The 22,977-nt window shown below is 43.3% G+C and overlaps 1 protein-coding gene across 2 annotated transcripts in view; it reads left to right on the plus strand.

The window, feature by feature from the left end:
- The first annotated feature begins 1,585 nt into the window (after positions 1-1,585).
- The window catches only part of HUWE1 (HECT, UBA and WWE domain containing E3 ubiquitin protein ligase 1), a 121,173-nt gene continuing 99,781 nt past the window's right edge, over positions 1,586-22,977 (plus strand). For both annotated transcript variants that reach the window (XM_081941708.1, XM_081941709.1), the window contains exons 1-2: positions 1,586-1,713; positions 3,967-4,109. The gene's annotated coding sequence lies outside the window, so the exon portion shown is untranslated. The remainder of the gene's footprint in view (positions 1,714-3,966; positions 4,110-22,977) is intronic.

Raw genomic sequence — 22,977 nt, forward strand, 5'->3', positions numbered from 1 at the left:
AAACGATGCTATAGGGCACTGCACACCAAGACAACTAGACGTAAGAAGTTTTTTCCCAAACACGATCACTCTGCTAAACAAATAATTCCCTCCCCACTGTCAATCTATTCACTAAGGCTGCATTACTATTACTCCTCTCATAATTCCTATCACTCATCTCCTCCCATTTATGATTGCAGGACTGTAACTTTGTTGCTTGTATCCTTACGGTTTATACTGATATTGTTTCCTGGTTGCTTTTTTGTATCCTATGACTATTACTACGTATTGTACCTTGATTCTTGACTAACGTATTGTCTTTTTATGTAGTATGAGAGCATACGCACCAAATTCCTCGTATGTCCAATCGCACTTGGCCAATAAAGAATTCTATTCTATAAAGTTCTTTATTTACGGTTAATGAACTCTAATTCCTGGCGCCTTCTTAAACATACAACATTTTTTTAGCACCAACAGGATGAGTAGCCCGACTCGGTCTTCTTCCAAGATTTATTTATTTATTTATTTATTTTGGGCAGACTTTCAGGCTCCTCGGCCACAGCCTTGGGGATTTCTTGATCTCCTCAGCAGAACGAACTTCCCAGACAGCTTCGCGCGCTCACGCTGCGGTGGAAAGAACTTCCCCAGGCGCTCCGTAACACGCCTGCGCACTGCAAAGGAGTGGAGGGGGGCGCGAGAGCAACAACACAACCCTCCACCGCTAGAGGGTATCAGCGGCAACCCGGTCTGTTTGGAAACCCGGTCTGTTTGTCTTTCTCATTTCTTCCTCTCAAGCTTTCGCAAGAATTCCTCCGAGAGCCCGCGAAGTTATGCGAGAAGAGGGGGAAAATCCTAATTTTCTAGGGGGTTCCCCGAGACGCCGCTACCCGGCCTAACCCGCGTCGCTTTATTCAAATCTCTCCAAAATTCAACGCCTGCGAAATCTCGCTACAGATTAAACGAACGCTACACACTTCCGCAAGCCATCACTAGCTCTCGCGAGATTTAGCTTCACCGCCCCGCCCGCCCCAACGATTGTCTCAGGCACGCAAGTCTCGGCATTTCGTAGGTGCTCTCCGAAGTCTCGCGGGAATTTTTTCTAGATGCTAAGTTTCCTTTCCCTCTTGCCCCTTCAGTGGGAGGCTGATGAAACTTTCAGGATTTAGCCAGGTTGAGCCGCGGACAGTTTCTCACATGATGTAATTTTCAGAAACTCAAACTTCTGCAACAAGCAGAAATAAAAAGATACCCGGAAAACACCATGACTGAAAGTCTCGCATTGTTCCATTGATTCTCGCGAGAACCAATCTGCGGTACTCCTCACTAGGAAGAATTACTAGCTGGATTGTTCATTTCGAGCGTGGAACTTCGGCACGTGATTACAATGGCCCTTCCAATATTCTGCCTGAGGAAAAAAGCTCCCCGGAGTTGAACGCCATTGCAGGCGCTTGCGCTTTTCTCTTCTGGTTTGTTCTTCTCGCGGGAAGTGGTTGCCTGAGACAACATCTCGCGAGATTTTCGTTTCCTCATGACTTGCCTCCTTTCCTCCCCGCTCCTCCAGTTCTCGCCTGATCTTCCCTCAATTATCGCGTCTCTTCTTCGCTCCCCCTACCAGGTGGTGAGTTCTCGCGTGATTTAACTGGGGCTGAGGCTCAGGGACTGCTGTTAAGATGGCGGCGGCGGGAGGCAACGGGGTACGGCATTGACACCCCCTCCATTTCTTTCCCGGAGCAGGTATCCGTGCAAGCCGGGCTGGAGGGGCGCGTGGGATCCGCCAAGACGGGGGACCACTTGGAGGTCTAGCCGAAGGGAAGAGGGAAGTGGGGTGAAAAAAGGGATGTTTGCTGAGGCGGGACAATGGGCCCGGGCTTTCCCTTGGAGATGAAGCGAGTGGGGAGGGGGGGTGATTGAAGTCGGGAAGTGGTGGTGGTTTTGCCTTGGGTCATCCTTCGGTTGGGAATGGGCTAGCCATGTGCGAACTGCTTCGCCTCTGTTCCTTTGGAGGTAGGACTTTCCCCCTCATATCTCACTCGCACATCACCCGCAAAAGGAGGCACGTGAGTCCCGGTGAGGGGTCTTGATAGATTTAGGGCTTTCTCCCACTCCCCCCCCCAAACCCCTCCTTTTAGGTAAACGCGACGTACTCGAGTAGGAAGCTAGGCGGCCAACGCGTTAGCCTTGAGAGCCCAGCGCACGTACTTCGTTCAGGGTACCACCTCGACCCAGGCAGCTGGGTTAATCATATATTAAATATATATATAGTTGAGGTAATACCATGGACTGAAACCATTGCGCTATTTCACGCCAGTCTATTGCAGTGGGGTCGTGAAAGCTGCGGGTTGGGGGAGACTATTGGGAGCTATTCTTACATTGGTATGAGTATGTATGTATGTATGTATGTATGTATGTATGTATGTATGTATGTATGTATGTATGTATCCTTCTAGTTTTCAAAGAGTCTGGTTTCCTTAGATGTGTTTCTTGACACGCCACCCCCCATTAGCTTTCTCTCAAAGGGTGAAGAATTACGTTTTCTTGGTATTGGGGGAGGGGAATGTGTGTAGTAAAAGGATGCCTTTGTGTATAGGTATACTTTTGTAAGCTCGCTGTGAAATACCTATCTTTGTTTTAAATATCTCCAAAGTGATTTTTGGAATCTGATCTTTCTTTCATAATAGATTGTGGTACACTTTGTTTATTCTAAATAGCAAACTCAAACATTTCTTGGGTAACCCATCATTGTAAATTTCTCTGACTTTTTTAAGGTATGTTAGTTAGATAGAGAACTGTGTTCCAAATAGGTTACATATATATGCCTTTCTAACTCTTCAGTTAGAGAAAACAAAGCTAAACAACTTTTGTGCTCTGGATCTAGCATTTTAAAATGAAAAGCAAGGTGGGAAGATGCACCATTGATTTACTGGCAATTTTCTTAATTAGATATTTTTTGTGTACATGGCTGTTTAATTACTTATTTTTGCTGGGATATTTAAGATAAATTTATTTCTCCGAAGTCTGGCTTTTTAAATTAAATACAAAAATGGAAAAAGAGTTGATAAACGTAACTTCTTAAAAATGTTACCATAGTATAGTAGAAGTAAATATTAATTCTGAAAGCTTGTTTTGGCATTTTTGTTATGTCTCCATTGTTGTTTGTTGTTGTTGTTTATTGGATTTATATGCCGCCCTTCTCCCAAAGGATTCAGGGCTGTGTACAACATTTTAAAAAGCACATATTACAAAAGTTAAAAAGAAATTAGATAGAGTATCCAACAAACCCAATTAGTATGAACAATAACATTTTAAAATTGGAGTAAAATTAACAATTAAATCAAGCATTTGTTTTATTTTGTTCAGGCCAGGCCGACTTGCTGGAAAAGCCAACTTTTTAGGGTGCGTCGGAAGGACCGGAGGTCGGGGATTATTGTATAAAATCTTGTTGGATACAAGAAATGATGAAGCAGTGTGCTGAGCCTAGCATTTCTTAGTCTGTACTGTTTGATTTGGCTAGAAGAATGTAGGATGCTTATTCTGTATTTGATGGTAAACAAAATAATTACACATGAGATGATTGTCATGATTTACGGGCTACATAGTGAACTGAACAGGACTTGAGAACCAGTGTTTTGTAGTGGTTAGGGACTAGACCACTAGATAGAAGTGGAGAAACCCAGGTTCTAGGTTACTCTAAGCCATGGAGGTTCACAGCTCATCTCAGTCTACCTTATAGGATTGTTGTGGGGGGAAATAAGAGGAAGGGTTTTAGCTTCTGTACATAAAGGTAAGATGTAAGTGTATTAAATATCTTGATTATATTATGAAACATTAGAGGTGGCATCTAAAAGGAATTTTAATACTAAGAGGATAGGTTAAGAAAGACAAATCATTTGTAATATAGTAGCTAGAATGAAAACCTTTTTAGAAAATACCTGTTCTTTAAACATAATATGCATGAAGCCAAAATTTATATATCTATATTTATTGCAGGCCTTGAATAATCTGACATAAGTGGATTAGACTGACTGAGAAACCAGGAAGTATTACCTTGGTCTGGCTACGGTAAGGGAAAGGTGGCAGAGAAGTGACTTGAATATCAGAACAGGCCAAGTATGGATTGGCTGTGATTCCAGGTTAGTACAGAAATTTCTGTTGGGCAATGCTGGTTTTCCTTCAAACAATGATTCCATGAAATATTTCAAACTTATTAATTTATTTTCAGGCAATGACTCTTGGTTAAGTGTTTTTGACCCTTACCTATTTGTTTGCATCTGTCACTGTTTATTTCTTGGGGGGGGGGGCGACGGCAGGGGGCATGGCTTCCTATAGCAAAGTGTTTATAACATGGACAATTTTCATAATTCCTGACCATTAGGATACTTAGCATCTGAAGTGCTAAGACTATCTGCTGTAAATGATTTTTATTTTTATTTTGCTACATCAGCAAGCTCTGTACCATGTTAGGGCCTGGATATCTGGGAGACTGTTTGTTTCCACTTGTTTCTTCCTGCCCGGTAAATTACAACAGAATGGGTACATTCGAGGTCCGCCACTATTAAGCATTGCCATCTCATGGGATTTAGGAAGTGTGCCTTCTCTGTTATGGCTCCCAGCCTTTGAAACAGCATCCTTCTAGAAATGGGGATGGTGCCCTCTCTCCTGGTGTTCTGGAAAGCTTTGAAAATGTGGCTTTGGTCCCAGGCCTGCAGTTGATGTTCATTTGTTCAATGGACTTCTTTGACTCTATTGGATTATATTAGTCTGGGTAATCTAATTGATTCAATTCTTTGCTTTTGTTTTCACTAGTTTTGTATGCCATCCAGAGTCCCCTAGAATTGGCTAGTCAATACAGAGGCTATCATCATATATCAATCTTTAAATTTCTAAATTCTATAGGATACTGGCTAGTATATAAAGTTCTTCATTTCTATCTTGGCTATGGCACAAAAACCTTGACTAACACCATTAAGAAATTAGTGTTGTCTTTGAATTTCAAAACCTGTATCTCATTTAACATTTACAATATTGAGGTGATACTGAATTTTCCCTGCTGTTCCTCTTTGGAAATATTGGGTTATAATTGTATTTGATTTTTTAAAATAAGCTATTTGAAAACAATAGTTGGATTTTTGAAGATGTGCAGTTGGATTTTCTTGCTCTTTTTATGTAGTTAACCAATCTTATTTCTACTAAATTGATATACATATGCAGAACATTACATCCAACTAATAATGACAATTGGTTTTCCACGCTGCATCTTTCAACAGTTACATACATTAATCCCCTTATATTTAAGACATCTGAGAATCAAGGTGTTAATAGTTTAAGAACATAACCGCTTTGTTGGATCAGTTCAGGGCTAATTGTATATTGTGAATAAAGACAAGTCATATGCCAATGGATTGCACCATGTGAAAATCATGTCATTTTTTTATATCTGTTACATTTCCTCATTGATTTTGTTATATATAATAGTTCTTCAGCTGTCTTTCCTGAAATAGACATATTGATTTCATTCAAAGGTATGTTTTGATACTAAATACCATCTTCAAATTATATATTGTAAAATATATTTTGTTACATTGCAGTAGTAATAATATATGCTTAAATATTAAAAGTGCTATGCAGTTTCTTTATGAGTGCTAATAGAGAGGCAAGGATGGACAAAGCCACTTTATTTTGAAGTTTATACAAGTGCCCATCTCACATATATGATTGAGCCATGCACAAAGCTAAAAAGATAAAAAAAATAATGCAAGAAAATCACAAAAACCATAATATTAAAAATAATTTAAATATATAAAAAGAATAGGAACCATTAAAAGCTATTTTAAAAAGTCATGATCTGTGAGAGAGCTCAGTTTCCATAGCAATACAGCCTCTATCCATGCTCCATACCTACCTTGTTGCTGGCCAGATGGCAGAGCCATGTTTTTTTGGCCCTTCCAGAAGGCCAGCAAGGTCAAGGGGGCAAACTCTTTTCTGGTGGAATGATCTTCCAAAAGTGGGTGCTACAGTAGAGAAGGTTCTCTTCCTGGGTCCTGTCAGATGACCTTTTTTTCATGGACTAGGACCCACAACATACTCCCCTTGCTGGACCAATGTGACAGATTGATATGATTGGACAGAGGCAGTATCTCAGTACCTAAGCTGATGATAAAAGTATGATATAAATCAGACTTCTAAGTTCATAATTCAATTTTAGGTACTTTATAAAGTACAATATTCATCAAAGAAGGTATAGAATATTACTATTTTTCTAAATAGAACATTTTTATAATTTTGTATCTTATCAGCACTCATGAGGATAAAATTAGAACAAAATAAGGCTATTGGATAATGCATCATTTTCAGGAAAAATTTGTAATTTATCAAACTGAAGAGAAACAATAGTAAAAACGAATTACTCTAACATAATATGTATGTTTCTTTTTCAGCATTTTATTCTCTCGCATAAAAGTAACAGATTATCTATGACCACCCTTGAGGTACTCCTCATTTGAAGTTATGAATTGGAGCTCATAATAAAAAGCCTGCTCTTGCTTTGAAAGAAAAAATATAATAACCTAAATTTTTGACCTATAGCTATCAGTTCACATAGGGCTATACACTGCATCATTTAACTTACTGGTGTTGACAATTTCCCCCTAGGATATGCTCAGTTGGCTATAATGCTACCTAAGTGTGTTTAGAGATGGCTTATTTGATCACCTGTAAGCATTAAAACAAACATGCCTATAGTGATGTCTGGCATTCAGTTTTATATCTTGAATAATAACTTTATTAAAATGAATAGATATTTCACCACTGCAAAAGAGTAACACCTTCTGTCTCCTGTAACTTTAAAAAGATAGTTTTCCTTTCTGCTTATCTGACAGATGTGTAATCTGTATAGGCCCCTAATAACTGCTTACAAATCTTGAATATTTTTCCATGTACTTTTCATGAAATACGTTTGCCATATTTCAAGCTAGAAATAGGCTACATGGTGAGATACTTTATCCTGTGTTCCCAAAATAGCATGCTAATTTCCCTGCGTTCCCATCTATAATACAATGGCATTTTCTAAAAATTTCAAAGCTTAATGCTTTCTCGCTTCCTATTGCAAAGTATTGTAATAATAGAAATAATACCCAGTGCAGGAAGCAGCATTTCTACTGTAAATATAAATATTGACCTTACTGTAATTTCAGTGAGGAAATTAATTTGACTTTTGTATATTTAATGAATCCTGCATTCAAGTAAACTACATAAATGGTTATTTGGCTTGTAAATAACACTGTCAGAGGCAATCTTTTACTTTGAGACTTTTAATTTTATGTGTCATAACAGTAGAGTTGCTAAAACCTGATATACTTGTTGACCAGCTTAATACATTTGGTTGTCTGAGTGACTTGCAAATTCACAAACAAATGTTCAGAGTGAGAAGATTAGCTCAGACAAGTACCCTTGTAATAGGTTCACCATTTTCCATTGTTTTTATATGATTTTAAGATGATAATTAATTGGAATGTTTGAGAGTATAATGTTATACTAAAGTGAGCACAACCTCTTCATTTACAGAACAAATTTCAAAATCAGTTGAAGCATGTAATAACATCTAGCCACTCAGAATTAACAATGCTGTTATGCTATCCTGTGCAGTCATATTCAAAGATAATTTGTCTTTCTGTTTGGGGAAGTTTGCACCTTCAATAATCAGTATGGCTCATTTCCTTCCATTTTGTTCAAAGGAAGAGAAGTCTTAATGATTACTTAAAGGCATACTTTGAATTGAAGAATAATGACATTTAGTAATCTGATCAAATAGGGCCCCATCTATAATTTTGAGCCTTCTATTAGAAAATTGATACAGGGACAAGACATTTTGTTTAGACAAAATTCTGTCAGACTCAAGAGTAGAATAGAACTGGCTAAGTCCATGTGTAAGATTTGAATACCTTAAAGGGTGTCATTGTTCTGAGTAATTGTAATTTCTCTGGTCTATAAGCTTTAACAAATCTATTTGTTTTTTAAATAGATGGAAAGATGGGATAGTATCTAAGAAATACTGTTAGGAAGTGTTTGTTGCATATTGTTTATCTCCAAAACACATGTCTTTTGAAATTCTGAATATTGACTGTTATATTAATCTTCAGTTTACTAACTTTGACCCCAATAACTACTGTAAAACCTTTTTTTAAGACTAAAGGCTACTGAAACACTTTTCTTGGGAGATCATGGAAAGTTACCTAAAGTTTAGGAACAATTTGGCTTTCCTGTTTGTTTCTTCATGTGCTTTGACTTTGTAAGATATCTTTTAATTTTTATATTGTACTTGCTACCTTCTGGTTTTAGAATATTGCAATATTGTAGATTTTATATGATCTGCCACAGAAGATTGCTGAAGTTTCAGTTCATCCAAAATGCAGCTCCTAGTTGTAGACTGGCTGTGATTCGGTTTACTGAAGTTTATAGAATTTTATGGGTTTCTGGACTATTTCTAAGAGCAGTTCCCAGTAGTACTTTTGGCACTTTACGTGGCTTGAGATCTGGGTACATGAAGGATCTTGCCTATATATTGAAATAGTTCTTAGAAGTCCTCCTAAAATGATCCTTGCCATGTAAAGTAATAACTATTAATTGTGGAGGAAATATTCTGCTTTCCGTTACACTATTTATGGAATTTTCTTTCAAGATTCTCATTTGGACTCTATTAATATCATCCAAAAACTTTATGTTGTTCTTCTGTTTGAGATATTTATACTTGTATATTTTATTTAATACTATTTTATTGATTAATTTACTTTCATATTTATATAGGAGACTCTTTAAATACTTACCAATTAGCAAAACAATAAGTAATAAGCAGAATCTTTGTATGAATTCTAGCACTGTGTAATGGAGTGAGCTCCCATTACTTTGTCCCAGCTTCTGCCAACATAGCAGTTCGAAAGCACTTAAAAAATGCAAGTAGAAAAATGGGAACCACCTTTGGTGAGAAGGTAACAGCGTTCCATGTGCCTTTGGCATTTAGTCATGCTGGCCACATGACCATGGAGACGTCTTCAGACAGTGCTGGCTCTTCGGGTTTGAAACGGAGATGAGCACCGCCCCCTAAAGTTGGTAATGACTAGCACGTATGTGCAAGGAGAACCTTTACCTTTTTACCTATAATAAGATTTACACAAAAATGCTAAAATCGATGGATATATGTTAAGCTCTGTCTTTCCAATTGGATCTCTCCCAGATGTTTTAGAAATACAGTCCAAAAATTCCCTACCAATCCTTCCTTTAAATCGTATTCAATCTATAATTTTATAAACTCAAAATTCATAAAAGAGCTGAATGTGGTGGCAAAATCAAAAGAATGTAACAAAAAATGAGTCAAAATTATATAATATATGTCTTTAAATTTAGTTGAATGTTCAGGTAAATCTTGTGTTGTACAATTTAAAATACATAAATGCTATAAATATTAATCGGTACATAGGAATTTGCCTCTTCTCTTCAATATTTAGGCAATTTGTTTTAGCTATAGCAGATGTGCATAGGTCATACACTTAGAGGAATTTCTTTGTGTGTTCCTCCAAGCATAGAACAGATATTTGTATTGTAATTGTATTTGCATCAAGAACCTGATGTTTTCCAGGGCGCTGCTCTGGAGAGTCCAAGCAAGGGTTAAATACAGCCAATCTGCCCAGAACTGAATTTGAAACTTTAAGCCACGCCTCTGGTGCTGACTATCTCCAGTTTTTTTCAATTCAGCTAGCCCAGTGGACGTGCTTTCGAGTTTCTCTTCAGTTCTACAGATTGCTTGGACTCTCCTAGAGTTAAAAGTAGGAGAAAATTTCCTTAATTGTGTCCATTACGGGCAGGCTTGGTGAGAGAAAAAATCCTTTCCTTTTAATTGGCTATTTGCTCACCTCTTAGTCCTCCTGGTGTCCTGGGCTTGCTTGGGCACCGTAGGGCTACAGGCAGCTGTCGTGGGAGGCCAGCGCTGTCGCAGCACCTCCGCTGTGGTAGGGATCCCAGCTGAAGGTTCTGTTGCCGCAGACCGCACTTTGAAGAAGCCGGCGTTCGGCGCGGTTCTTTAGGGTTCCTATCTAGTTCTGGTGGCCATTTTGGGCTACACGACTGGTGCGGCAGCCATTTTGGGAAACCATTTTATTTAGCCAGTTTTGCTTTCTGAGCACATTGTTGCAGCTACCTGGTCGCCTGACTCAATGCAGGTTGCCGCTTGGATCTTTGTCCGGTTTTGCTGGCGATTTGACTACTAGCCTTGTAAAACTATCAGCTTGGTGCGGCAACGGATTGTGGCTTAAGTAGGTCGCCTTCCATTACCTGACCTGCAAGGTGCTGGGAGCTGTTAACGCTCGCACCGGAATCCTGCTTGGCTGGATCTGATCTCAGTGGCTTTCTGTGTCTCTCTTCTGAGCACTTGGGTCCACGGTCTACAACTGTGAAGGTGGTGAGTGGAGGTAGTCCCTGCCTGTTTCAGTCAGACCCCAACCTTTCAGCCATGGCAGATCAGATCCCTGAGAATTCAGAGCAGCTTGGGCCCTCTTCCAGAGCATTCTCCAGGCAAGCTGGCAAGGCTGCCCAGGAGGCCATCAGGGGCAACAAACTCTATTCTAGGCCGGGACCCAAACAGGGATCAGGCCCGGATAGGGATGCCATCCGACGCCAAAAGGCCTTAGAGAAGCACTTTTCTAAGGCTCAGCAACAGGCCCAAACCTCCCAGTCGGTGTCTCCAGTGGAGCCCTCCATGGGGGTTCAACCAGATCAGGGCAGTCCGTTTCTGATACTGATGAGGAAGGCCAGGAGTTCTCTCCCACTGCTTCCCTTGCCATGGAAGCTTCTCCAGATCCCTCATTGGCTGACCAGGCCGATCTCTTCACCTTCCTTCAGACCTGGAGGAAGGGCCAGTTCACGTGGGCCTCTTGGTGCCCCAGCAACCTGCCGCCCGACCCATTCCAGGAGTTCGACCTGTCGAGGACCAAGGCCCTAACCTTTCAGCAGAGATGCAAGAGGTCATTAACAGTGCTATATCCCAGGGCATAGAGGCGGGCAGGCTGCAGAGGGGCAAGGGCCCGTGCAAGACCCGACATCTCCAGCCCCAAGATACCCCTAGAGAGGCATCCTTGACCTAGCCTTCTCAGTCTCCACATTTCTCTCTGGCCAGCGAGGATTCTGACTGGGAGGAGGACATCCTACCTAGGCCGGAACCTGAGTTTTCAGGGGACGAAGGTGTTGCCTCCAAAAAGCCTGTCTTTTCGGGTTTGTTTAAGCTTGCCAACTTCAAAACCATCTTGAATAAGGCTAAGGTCTCAACCCGCCTGGGGTGTACCCCTCCAGATCAGGCAACTAACGATCCAGACGACCATCTGGGGACCTCTTTGAGGAGCTTGTGTTGGCCCAAGAGATAGTGCCAGTTCCCAAGCTTTTTCTGTATGTGGTACAAAATGGGTGCAACCGGCCACCCTTGCTACTCCCAGTGGTAATGATAAGAAGTTGTACACAGTAGATGCCAGTCTGGAAGACTTGCTTAAATTACCTCCCATTGATCCTCCTGTGGCAGCTCTTACCTCATCCTCTGTGCTCCCCCCTGATTTACTGGAGGGACTCAGGGCAGAGGACAAGAAAACAGAGAATGCCTGCCATAAAACTCATCAGGCAGCTGCTTGGGCGATTAAAACATCCGCCTCTACGTCCTTCCTTTCTAGGGCCCCCCTTCTCTGGTTGAGACAGTTGCTCACCAAACTTCCGGCCAGAGATACCAAACTAAGGCAGGATGTCAATAAGATTATGGCGGCTACTGAGTATACTGCCAACACCACCCTGAGCGCCACCAAGTTTGCATCCAGGGCCTTGGCGTCCAACATCACTACCCGTCGCCTCTTGTGGCTCAGGCACTGGAACATCGATATGCGTTCCAAGTGGAAGCTTGTTTCTGCCCCCTTTAAAGGGGACAAGCTTTTCGGGGAGGTCCTGGACCCGGTCCTTGTGGAAAACAAGGAGAAAAAGAAGGTAATGCCATCGGTCACTAAGAAGTCTGACCGGAAGGGCTCCAACTCCTATAGGAGGCATCCCTTTCGGAACGCGGAGCCTACTACCAGCTCCGCTTCCTTCCATCAGCCATACTCTCAGCAGGCTGACAGGTCCCAGGACCATCAACCATTTTGCAACAGAGGTCACCAGCAGAATTTCTCCAGGCGTCCCTTTCGAGGGGGGTCTGGTTCCTGACCTTTCAAAAGGTATACGTGACCACCACCGGATAGCTCCCATAGGAGGGTGTCTCCAGTTGTTCCACGCCCAATGTCCAGTGGGTCCTACAGACAATCTGCTTGGGTCTGACCTTAGAGTTTCTCTCCCCTCCCCCATGACACTTCATCCGTTGTCCCACTCTCTCATGTCCCGTCAAAAGGGCTCTCATGGAACAGGAGATCCGGCATCTGAGGGACATCAGAACCATAGACCCGGTTCCACCAGGTCAGGAAGGAACAGGCTTTTACTCCATTCTGTTCCTGGTCCCCAAGAGCTCCGGAGGGTGGAGGGGAATCGTAGATCTAAAAAGATTAAACTATCACATAACTTACCGGAGATTCAAGATGTAGTTCCTGCAGTCCATCCTGGGCTGCATCAGGCCAGGAGACATCTTAACCTCCATAGATCTCAAAGAAGCCTACCTCCACGTCCCCATTTGCAAAGCTGAGTTTCGTTTATGCCGGCCGCCACTACCAATACCAGGCCTTGCCGTTCGGCCTGTCATCGCCCCCCAGGACGTTTACAAAGATCCTTACGGCAGTGGCAGCCTTCCTCAGATCTTGTCCAGTGCAGCTCCATTGCTACCTAGACGACGTCCTCATCCAGTTGTCATCACCACAGCAGGCGATTCAAGACCTGAAAGTACACCATGAAGGTCCTCCAGGACCATGGCTTCTCTGTAAATTTGCAGAAAAGTCGTCTTCAACCAACAACCAGGCTGCAGCACCTGGGCGCCATCATCGACACTGTCACCTGCCAGGTCTCCCTGTCCCCGGAGCAGGTAGCAAGCCTCAAAGAAAGGGTCCTACAGTTGTAGCAATCCCCTCACGCCAAGGTCGTACAGTTGTCGCAACTCCAAGGGAAGATGATATCTTGTCTGTCCATCGTTCCGTGGGCAAGACTCCATTCTCATCCCTTGCAGTGGCTCCTGCTGCCCTACCAGAGGGCCAACGAGAGCAGCTCGACGAGGTTGGTGTTGGTCTCCCCAAAGGTACGTCAATCCCTTAAGTGGTGGCTGTCTCTAGCCCTGGCAAGGGACACCCTGTTCAGGGAGCTGGCCCGTCTCACCATTACAACGGATGCCAGCCTTTACGGCTGGGGAGCCCACTCCAGTAATCAAATCGCGCAGGGCAGGTGGTCTTCAGTCAAAGCCTCCCACAGCATTAATTGGCTGGAGCTGATAGCAGTCAGGTTGGCCGTCATCCATTTCCGCCACAACATACAGGGACATCACGTGAGAGTGCTAACAGACAATGTAGCAACAAAGGCGCACATCAACTGCCGGGGGGCACTCGCTCCAGATCCCTGATGACAGAAGCCGACACCCTAGGTCGGGCGGAGAAACACCTCCAATCGATGCAGGCGGAGCACATCTCCGGAGTAAGCAACATCCAGGCGGACTGGCTGAGCAGGGCCACGGTCGACAACTCGGAGTGGCGACTACATCCGCAACTATTCCAATGCCTGTCTCAGAGGTTCGGCTATCCGCTGGTCGACCTGTTCGCCACCCCGACCAACACGGACCTTCCCAGGTTCTTCATGAGGTTTCATGATCCACAAGCCAAGGGAGTCAACGCCTTGCACTGCCCATGGCTACAGGGATGTTGTATGTGTTCCCGCCATTGCCTCTTCTTCCCAGAGTCATCCGGAAGATCCTGTCAGAGGAAGCGGAGGTCTTGCTTGTGGCACCGTTCTGGCCCAGGAGAATCTGGTGAGTCTCTCCGTCGACCCTCCTTGGCAGATCTCTCTGCACAAGATCTCTCAGCCAGGGGGGCCTTCAACATCCAGAGCCCCAGTGATTACAGCTGGCTGTCTGGCACTTGAGAGGGATCTCCTGAGCAGGGGCAGTCTCTTTAGCAAGGTCATCCACACTGTCCAGGCGGCCTTCCAAGACTTGGATCTATGACGCCACCTGGAGGTCATTCGACATATCAGCGACTTCGGTCACGACATATCAGCGACTTCGGTCACGATTCCAATCATCTTGAACTTCTTGCAAGATGGACTTGACAAAGGACTGGCGCCCAACACTCTACGACGTCAGGAGGCTGCAATTTACACGATACTTGCTCCTGATGAACACTCTTCCCTTGGGCGTCATCCTACTATCCGTAGCTTTCTGAGGGGCGCAACTAATCTGAGGCCCCCCGGTGGTCCACAGATACCTCTCATGGGACCTCAACGTAGTCCTCCGTGCCTTGATCGGTCCTCCATTTGAACCACTTTGGTAGGCCAGCCTTAAACATTTGACCTTTAAGACCGCCTTTTTGATCGCCATCACGTTTATGCGGCGTATCTCAGAGCTGGCAGATCTATTGGTTTGGGAGGACTTGTGCTTGATACAACAGGACAGGGTGATCCTTAGGCTGGACCCAACGTTCATCCCTAAGATCAACTCCTGGTTTCACTGAGCCCAGGAGGTCATTCTCCTGGATTTTTGTCCACATCCCAGATACCTGAGGGGGAGGCGATGGCACATGCTCGATGTCCCTAGGACACTCCACAGATAAATCAAGCACACGGTTATGTTTCATCGTTCCGAATCGCTTTTCGTTTCTTTCTAACCGGCTTCCCGGGGCTGCAAGGTTTCCTCCTCTACCATCGGACAGTGGTTGAGAGTCTGCATTACCCTCGCTCACTTCCTTCAGTCCAAACCTGTGCCTAACCTGTGTCCAAACCTGTGCCTAACCACATCATGGCACATTCTACGGGGAGTGCCGCCACCACAGTGGCTTGGGCGATGCAGGCGCCGATCAACGAGATTTGCAGGGTGGCTACTTGGACTTCATTATCTCTGTTTGTTCGGAATTACAAGTTGGACAAGTTTGCTTCGGCGGAAGGGGCTTTTGGGAGGCAAGTTCTTCAAGACATTCATACCAGCGGAGGGACTCTGAACGTGACTGCTTCCCGCCCTAGTGACATTTAGCTTGGGTAAGTCTCTTCCTTGGACTCTCCAGAGCAGCGCCCTGGAAAATGACCATTGTCTTACTTGAAGGGTCGTTTTCAGGGCGCTGCGAAGGAGAGTCCAACCCCACCCTGGGGTCTAATTCTGCTGTTTTCTGTGCAGAATTCTGCAGTTCCAGTTGGATTTGTTCTTACGTTGGATATGGTTCTTAGACTTATTGTTGAACTTCTCAGCGCACAACAGTTCCACCCTGTCATTGAAAAAAAACTGAAGATAGTCAGCACCAGAGGCGTGGCTTAAAGTTTCAATTCAGTTCTGGGCAGATTGGCTGTATTTAATCCTTGCTTGGACTCTCTTTCGCAGCGCCCTGAAAACGACCCTTCAGGTAAGACAATGGTCATTTGGTAGCGGTTTGCCCAGAAAAATTCTTACCTTTCAGGAATGACAATTCCACAATAATTCTTAACCTTTTGAGTTTAAAAAAAGGGAATTAAAGATTCACCTAATTGGAACAGTGTTATTTAAAAACTCAGTTGTAGATTAATAGAGTAATCGTTTTTCAAACATAGTCTGTTCTGAAAGTCCACATGGTTTCCATAAGTCTCCAAAAGGAACACAGAAACCCCTAGAAGACAGCTTGTCCGTTTATCCATTAGCTACTCAATGTGTTTTAGGCTGTATTTGTGGGGTAGTCTGAAAGCCTAGTTAGTCCTAAGCATAGTTGAATGTACTGCCAAGTCTTTTGCAATGTATTTAGTTTTTGTTTAGGGATTCCTTGGAAAGAAGAACAAATCTAAAAAGTGACTAATGAAAGTAGAAATTTTTGAAATAGCAAGAGCTTTTTAATATTCTAATTATTATATAGAATTTAAAGAATCCGCAGTTTGAATACACATCAGTTTGTTTGAATAAATATCTTGTTCAAATAATCAAGCTGCTTATGTTAAACATTTACACTTCTGGATGCTTCATATGATTGGATTGTGTTAATGAAGAATAGTGTAGCACATGGTAAATAAATTTAGCCTCTTAGTGTTCTGCTCTGAAATCTTTACAAGCGTTGCTACTATTTGCTTGCTTCTGTAACTGAGCTACTACATTGAAGATGTTGAAGTGCTGAAAGCATACTTTCTATCTTGCCATTTTGACTTGGTACCTGTCAAGCAATATTTATGGGGGTTTGATGTGTCATGCTGCAAAAATGAAATTTAGACACTAAATAGTTACAGTGACTAAGCAGCTCACTTTATATGTGCCTGAGAGGAAATCTGACAAGGCACATTGGTCTTCTGGGATTTCCAGTGTTGGTGCTATATCCTTATCTGACTAGCATTGACCCTTCAAGGATGAATGTGTGATTTTTTTTTCATTTAGATAGATAAATGTTAAAATATAATGAAGAAAAAACTTGGAGTTTATTTCTCTTGAGCTATAAGGAGGCAATGGATGTATTTCAATTTAATATAAAAGTTTGTATTTTGTCTATTCTTCCTGGAGTTATCCAATTTTATTCATTGAAATAACGAAGAGTAATATTTTTGCCTAGTTCTTCATCTTCAATGGTTTCCAATACTGGGAGAGAATTCAGTGTAACTTCCCAATTGTTCCATGGCGTTTGGATAGTCTCCTTTGGAAGAGATTAAAGGCTATTAATAAATAAACAGTTTTTCCCAAATACATCATCTTGCCAGTTAATACTACTTTAGCTGGAAAATAGAATTAAAAGAATTCAATTCAATTTGAAAGAAAACAAATGTTTAGGCATGAAGAGAAGCCTCCATTACTAAATAGTAAAGTCTTGGAACCATGCCTGTTTGTAGATGAGATGGAATTTGGCGAGCCAATTCATTCACTCAAGGCAATATGTCTTAGTAAAATAGTGACAAAATAGAATTTTGTTTAAGTTTGGAGATAAGAGTTTCCATTGAATCTACTCGGTCTTAAACTGCTTGATGTGATATAATTAAGAGGGATGGATTGTGTATAGCTCCATTAACTACTTATTTTGAATGTAATTTCTTCTGGGCAGATTAAATTTAGAATGTTAATTTTCTTTAAGATGTAATGTTATTTCATGAAGACGACTTTGCCTTTGGGCATATTTGACAGCAATTATCTTTTAATATGCTGATACATACCAAAAACTATGAATCTTAGCTTTGTGATTGTTGAATATTGGGTTGGTAATGTATTTTGCCAAAGCTCATAGTAACAGTGTATTGACATTTTATTTGACATGAAAATTTAGTTTCTGTTAATCGTGATGGACATTGGCTTCTCAAAATTATTTAAGTCACAGTACTTGCTTAAATGGAAAGGTATGAGATAAAGCCATTAAATGACAACTACTTGATTAAGCAAGCACCCTTCAACATAATGAATTGCATCTCAGAACTACAGGTGACATTACTTCTAATCAATATAACCAATGGATTTGTTTTCTGAGAATTATGGGAATTGTAATCTATCATATCTAGGACATTGTTAAATTGGGCAAATCAGCCTGAACTTTTACAATTACATTTTATATTTCAAAGATGGAATGGAAGCCATCTTTTCCAGCATGATACTTTTAGTTCTGTTGGAATTCAAGCATGGTGGCTTGAAACCAAGGATGCTGTAATTTATCTGGAGAGGGCTAATTGGGCTACTGAAAAGCATTAATTTAATATTCTAGCTTGTTCCAGAGTAATAAAAAGCCTGCAGTTTAGGATGTTAATTGGGACAGGTTGGGAAGAGAAGGGATAGTAATTAGATCAAAGTTCTCATTAAATATGTTATGACTAGCAAATATCAGGTTAAACTGTGTCAGAATCCTTGTTATCAGCAAAAGAGATTACAAATCAACAAAAACCTTTACTAAGTTATATTGAGGTAGATAATAAGATATGTTGTGTTACAGAAGCACTGTTTATCTGACCTGGATGCTTCAAATACGAGAAATATCTATTCTAGCCATTTATCAGAACTATTGGAAGATAATGTAGCCTTGTTCAGTCCCAGCAACTGTTCAGTTTTTCTGTTAAAATATTCTTGTTTTCAGGAGTGGGTGGGGCTGAAGAGTACGCCTTTGCTTTATGTGATGGAAGTCATACCTCCCCAAAGACTGATGCAAATTCATGAGCACAGGGGTAATCAGCACCTGGGATGTCTTTCTGACTCATAAGGTCAGCTAACATATCCTGCTTAACTTGCAGCTTATGTATATCAATCAGCACTTTAAAAAAATTTCTGAAGAGGTACATATGAAATATACAGTGGTCAGCCTTTGACTTACAGGCTGTGTTGAAGCTCTCAGCCCCCTTTTTTGCATCTTGTAAGCCACCCAAAATTCACTTAAAAGTTCAGGAGGAAACTAAATGAGTAGTGGAAGGGGCAGATCAAATAAAGTAGATTTTTTTTTAATTCCAATAGGTTTTAATTTTAGTTTTTCCTTGAAAAAAATCCCCTCCCTCCAAAAAGCAACCTAAAATTGCAAACATACAGTCTTAACAACTGTATATCATTGTAATACTCCAGTGGTCCTTAGTAACTGGAATAAATAAATTTTAGGATATAATGCTACTGAAATATAGTATTGTATACTGTATATGCTACAGATTTGCATTTACATTTAAAATGCCTCTAAGCTGAATAATAATAATAAAAACTTGCTATCAGCACTGCAAATTGGATGTTGCTTATTCTGCCTGAATGAGCAAAGAAGATTGGAATCATGAATGACAAGTCTGCACATACTGCAGACCTGCAGGCTAATCTTGCCTGACCTACCTTTGGTCAGCTTGTTCATCTTTCTAGTATGACAACATGGTGTTTAAAGTCAGGAATTGAGATCTCCTTTGGAAGGTAGGCCAAAGATGTTTAGAAGGATAAGAACTAATTTAAAATCTCCCAGCGAAGAATGAAAGGGACATATTAGCTCACTCTTGTTACCAGAAACGAGCCAGTTTCTTTCCTCAAATATTTATTATGGTGAGAGTTTGAGATTTTTTATTTTTGAGCTCCTGATGCAAGTAATTCCTGGATCAGAATATTATCACTTTCTCCCTTTTACTCCAGGATGTAATAACTGTATAAGCTCACCTATCACTGAGCACCACTTTTGCTCTTGATAAATATCCAATTAATGAACATTGGTGAGGCATAGACTTACACTATATTGCCAAAAGTATTCACTCACCCATCCACATAATCAGAATCAGTTGTGAGCGAATACTTTTGGCAATATAGTGTATGTGCATATGCTGGAAAAAGAATGTCAAAACAGTTTCTCATAGTTATTTGTCATCTAGATAATGACACAACCTGCTTTTTTTCTATGTGGTTTTCCAGCATAGGTATTCAGAAAGACTGATATGTCAAAACAGAATCTATATCCTGGGAAAAGCATAATTTATCTATTATTTTAGATAATAAATTCTGCAGTAGAACTGCTGGGCTGAAAAGTGCTGCAGTTGGGTCCTGCTGTTTACAGGTAAATGATCAGTTTATCAGTTTGCTAATCTGCAAAAAAGATTTGGGTGGGAAGACAGGAATTGAAGTTTTAAACTGTTGGCAGAGGATGCTTTGGAACAAACCTGGAAATTCATGAAATGGTTGTGAGGCAACAGTGGGGTGAGAGTTGGTTTTCCAATTGATTAGAAAATTAGTAGTCATTTCCCATGTAGCCTACAGGTGCTGACTGGCCTACCTTCTTAGAAAAGAAAGACTTTCTTTTCCTTACATTGAAACAGCAGCAGAAATATAACAATGTTATTCTCAAATAGTGAGGGGGAGGAGTATCCAGGATGGGTTGACCTTGTCCTCTCTTGATTGGACTGAGTCAGATAAGCTCTTTGGGCCACACCTTGGCCACCAGGTACTACCCAGTTATTGACTCAGTCCATCAAGGGTTATGGCCCTGCATATACCTACCAACATGCCCGGGGAACCAGAGGATGCTCTGAAACTGGAAGAGAAAAAGGCTGATATCACATTACAGAGGAGCCACCAAGCGGCAGCCTGGGCAGTGAAAGCAGCTACCACCACTTCAACCGGTCTTCTCTTCTGTGGCTACAGGACCTCCAGCAGCGGATCCCCATTTTGGATGTCAGATCACACCAAGACATCAACTAGCTGGTGGCTGCCATCCAATTTTCTTCAGATGCCACCTTAGCAGCAGCCAGGTTTGCCTCTAGAGCAATCACCTCTTCCGTGGCATCTCGCAGGTTGCTCTGACTGCAGCAATGGCAAGTGGACGTGCGCCACAAGTGGAGCCTGGCATCGGCCCCATTAACGGAGGAATCCCTCTTTGGAGCAGCTCTTGATCCCTTCCTGGTAGAGAACAAGGACAAGCAGAAGGTGCTTCCCACAGCCCCGAAGATGAACAGCTTCAGGGCGGCTCCATACCCCAGACGCTCCTACTCTCGGGGACAATACTTCGGGTCCTTCTTCCAGGGTCAGGATTCCTTCAGGGGGTCAGATTTTGGATACTCGGGCCCCAGGCAGTACCAGGGAGGCTTCCAGTCCAGGCAGAGATTCCCAGATAGACAGCAGCAGAAGATTCCCAGATAGACAGCAGCAGAAGGGCAGATAGCAGAAGCGGCCTTTTCGAGGAGGAGGAGGAGGCGGGCACTCCTTTCGCAAAAACTAGACCTAGACCTAGCTCACCCCCCATTGGGGGTCGCTTGGCGTATTTCGCCGACCGCTGGGACCTATCATCCTTCGATAAGTGGGTTCAGAACACCATTCGCTATGGCCTCTCTCGAGTTTCTCTCCAGGCCCCCGAGCTCCTTCTGGATCTGCCCTGTCTCAAACAACCCGACCCGCAGGTTGTTAATGCAGGAGGCCATCCAAACCTCTTGGACATCAGGGCTATCCAACCAGTACCTCTAGAGCAATTAGGCCAGGGATATTATTCCATTCTGTTTGTGATCCCCAAGGCCTCGGGTGTCTGGAGAGCAATTCTTGACTTGAAACGGCTGAACAGATTCATACGCTATCGGAGGTTTAAGATGCATTCACTGCATTCTATCTTGAAAGGGGTTAGGCAGGGAGATTTCCTCACCTCCATAGACCTCACAGAGGCCTACCTGCATATACCTATAACCCCAGAACAGTGTCAATATCTCAGGTTCTGCTACCTAGGGTACCACTTTCAATATAGAGCCTTACCTTTTGGGCTGTCTTCGGCCCCTCGAGTTTTCACTAAGGTAATGGCAGCATTGGCAGCGCACCTGAGGCATGTACTGGTGCGAATTCAATGTTATCTAGATGACCTGCTGTTACAGTCATCCTCCTTTAAGGGTGCCCTACGGGATCTCGACATTACTATGTCAGTCGTGAGAGATCACGGTTTTTCGGTGAACCTCGCCAAAAGTCACCTTCATCCCTCCACTAGTCTGATCCATCTAGGAGCCCTGATAGATACAGAGACAGGCATGGTCTCTCTGTCATCAGAAAGACAGCTCTCTCTTAGGCAGCTAGCTGCCCAGGTAGCCAGGGAGCATAGGGTGTCCTTAGCCAAGCTGTCCAAGTTGCTAGGCACCATGGTGTCCGCCATTGGCATCGTTCCTTGGGCTCGGTTCCACACCAGAGTCCTCCAATGGTTCCTTTTGCCTTTCCAGCGAAGGCGCATGAGCTGCTCCCAGTTCAAAGTCCTTCTACCAGCAGAGGTATCCCGCTCACTGATTTGGTGGACGTCCCAGGCGATAACCAAGGGCGAAGTCTTCAGAACGCCAGACCGGGTGACAGTAACAACGGACACCAGCCTGTTCGGATGGGGCGCTCAGATGGCACAGGGACAATGGAGCTGAGCGGAACTGACTCACAACATAAACTGGTTGGAGCTCAGGGCGGTCTGCCGAGGCTTGCTGCAGTTTCATCACTCTGTCAGAGGCAACCATATTCTAGTCCTCACGGACAACATCACCACCAAGGCGCACATAAACAGACAGGAGGGGACCAAATCAAAGGCCCTCATGCTGGAGGCCAAAAGACTGGGGCATTGGGCTGAAAGACATCTTTCTCTGACTGCAGAACATATAGCAGGGGTGGACAACACCAGAGCCGACTGGCTCAGCCGGACCGAGGTGGACAATTCGGAGTGGAGACTGCAGCTAGCAATCTTCGAAGAGGTGGCAAAGCGCTTCGGGTGCCCAGAGGTCGACCTGTTCTCCACTCCCCTCAACACTCAGCTGCCGAGGTTTTACTCCAGGTACCAGACACGGGGCGGAGGGGGTAGACGCTCTCCGCTGCCCATGGCCTCAGGGGCTCCTCTATGCCTATCCACCCTTGCCCCTGAACCCCAGGGTCATACAAAAAATCCTAAGGGAGGGGGCGGAGGTGGTTCTGATTGCCTCACACTGGCCCCGGAGACCTTGGTTTGCAGACCTCCAATCCCTCTTGGTGAACAGGCCCTGGAGGATTCCCCTGGAGAGGATCTCCCTCAGTCAGGGGTCGCTGGAACACCTGGACCCTCAGTGGCTCCAGTTGACCACTTGGCACTTGAGCGGAGCATCCTGAGGGAAGACCATTTCTCCCCCAGAGTTATTCAGACGATGCAGGCAGCTCGCAGACCTTCCACGGAGCGCATTTACGGCACTACATGGCAGGCCTTTTCAACATGGTGCATCTTCAAGGGCCACGATCTGGTTTGGGCAACTGTTGCACATGTTCTGGACTTCCTTCAGGCGGGTCTGGACAGAGGGTTGGCTCCCAACACGATTAGGAGACAGGTCTCGGCCATCTGATCAGTACTGCTGTGTGGTAGATCTCAAACACTGACTTACCACCCCGTCCTCAAGGGGCCTCCACCTTAAACCGCCTACGGTGCACAGGTACCCTTCCTGGGACTTACACAAGGTGTTGGA

This window comes from Natrix helvetica (assembly GCF_964273705.1).
Source record: "Natrix helvetica genome assembly, chromosome: 1".
Taxonomy (NCBI): Eukaryota; Metazoa; Chordata; class Lepidosauria; order Squamata; family Natricidae; genus Natrix; species Natrix helvetica.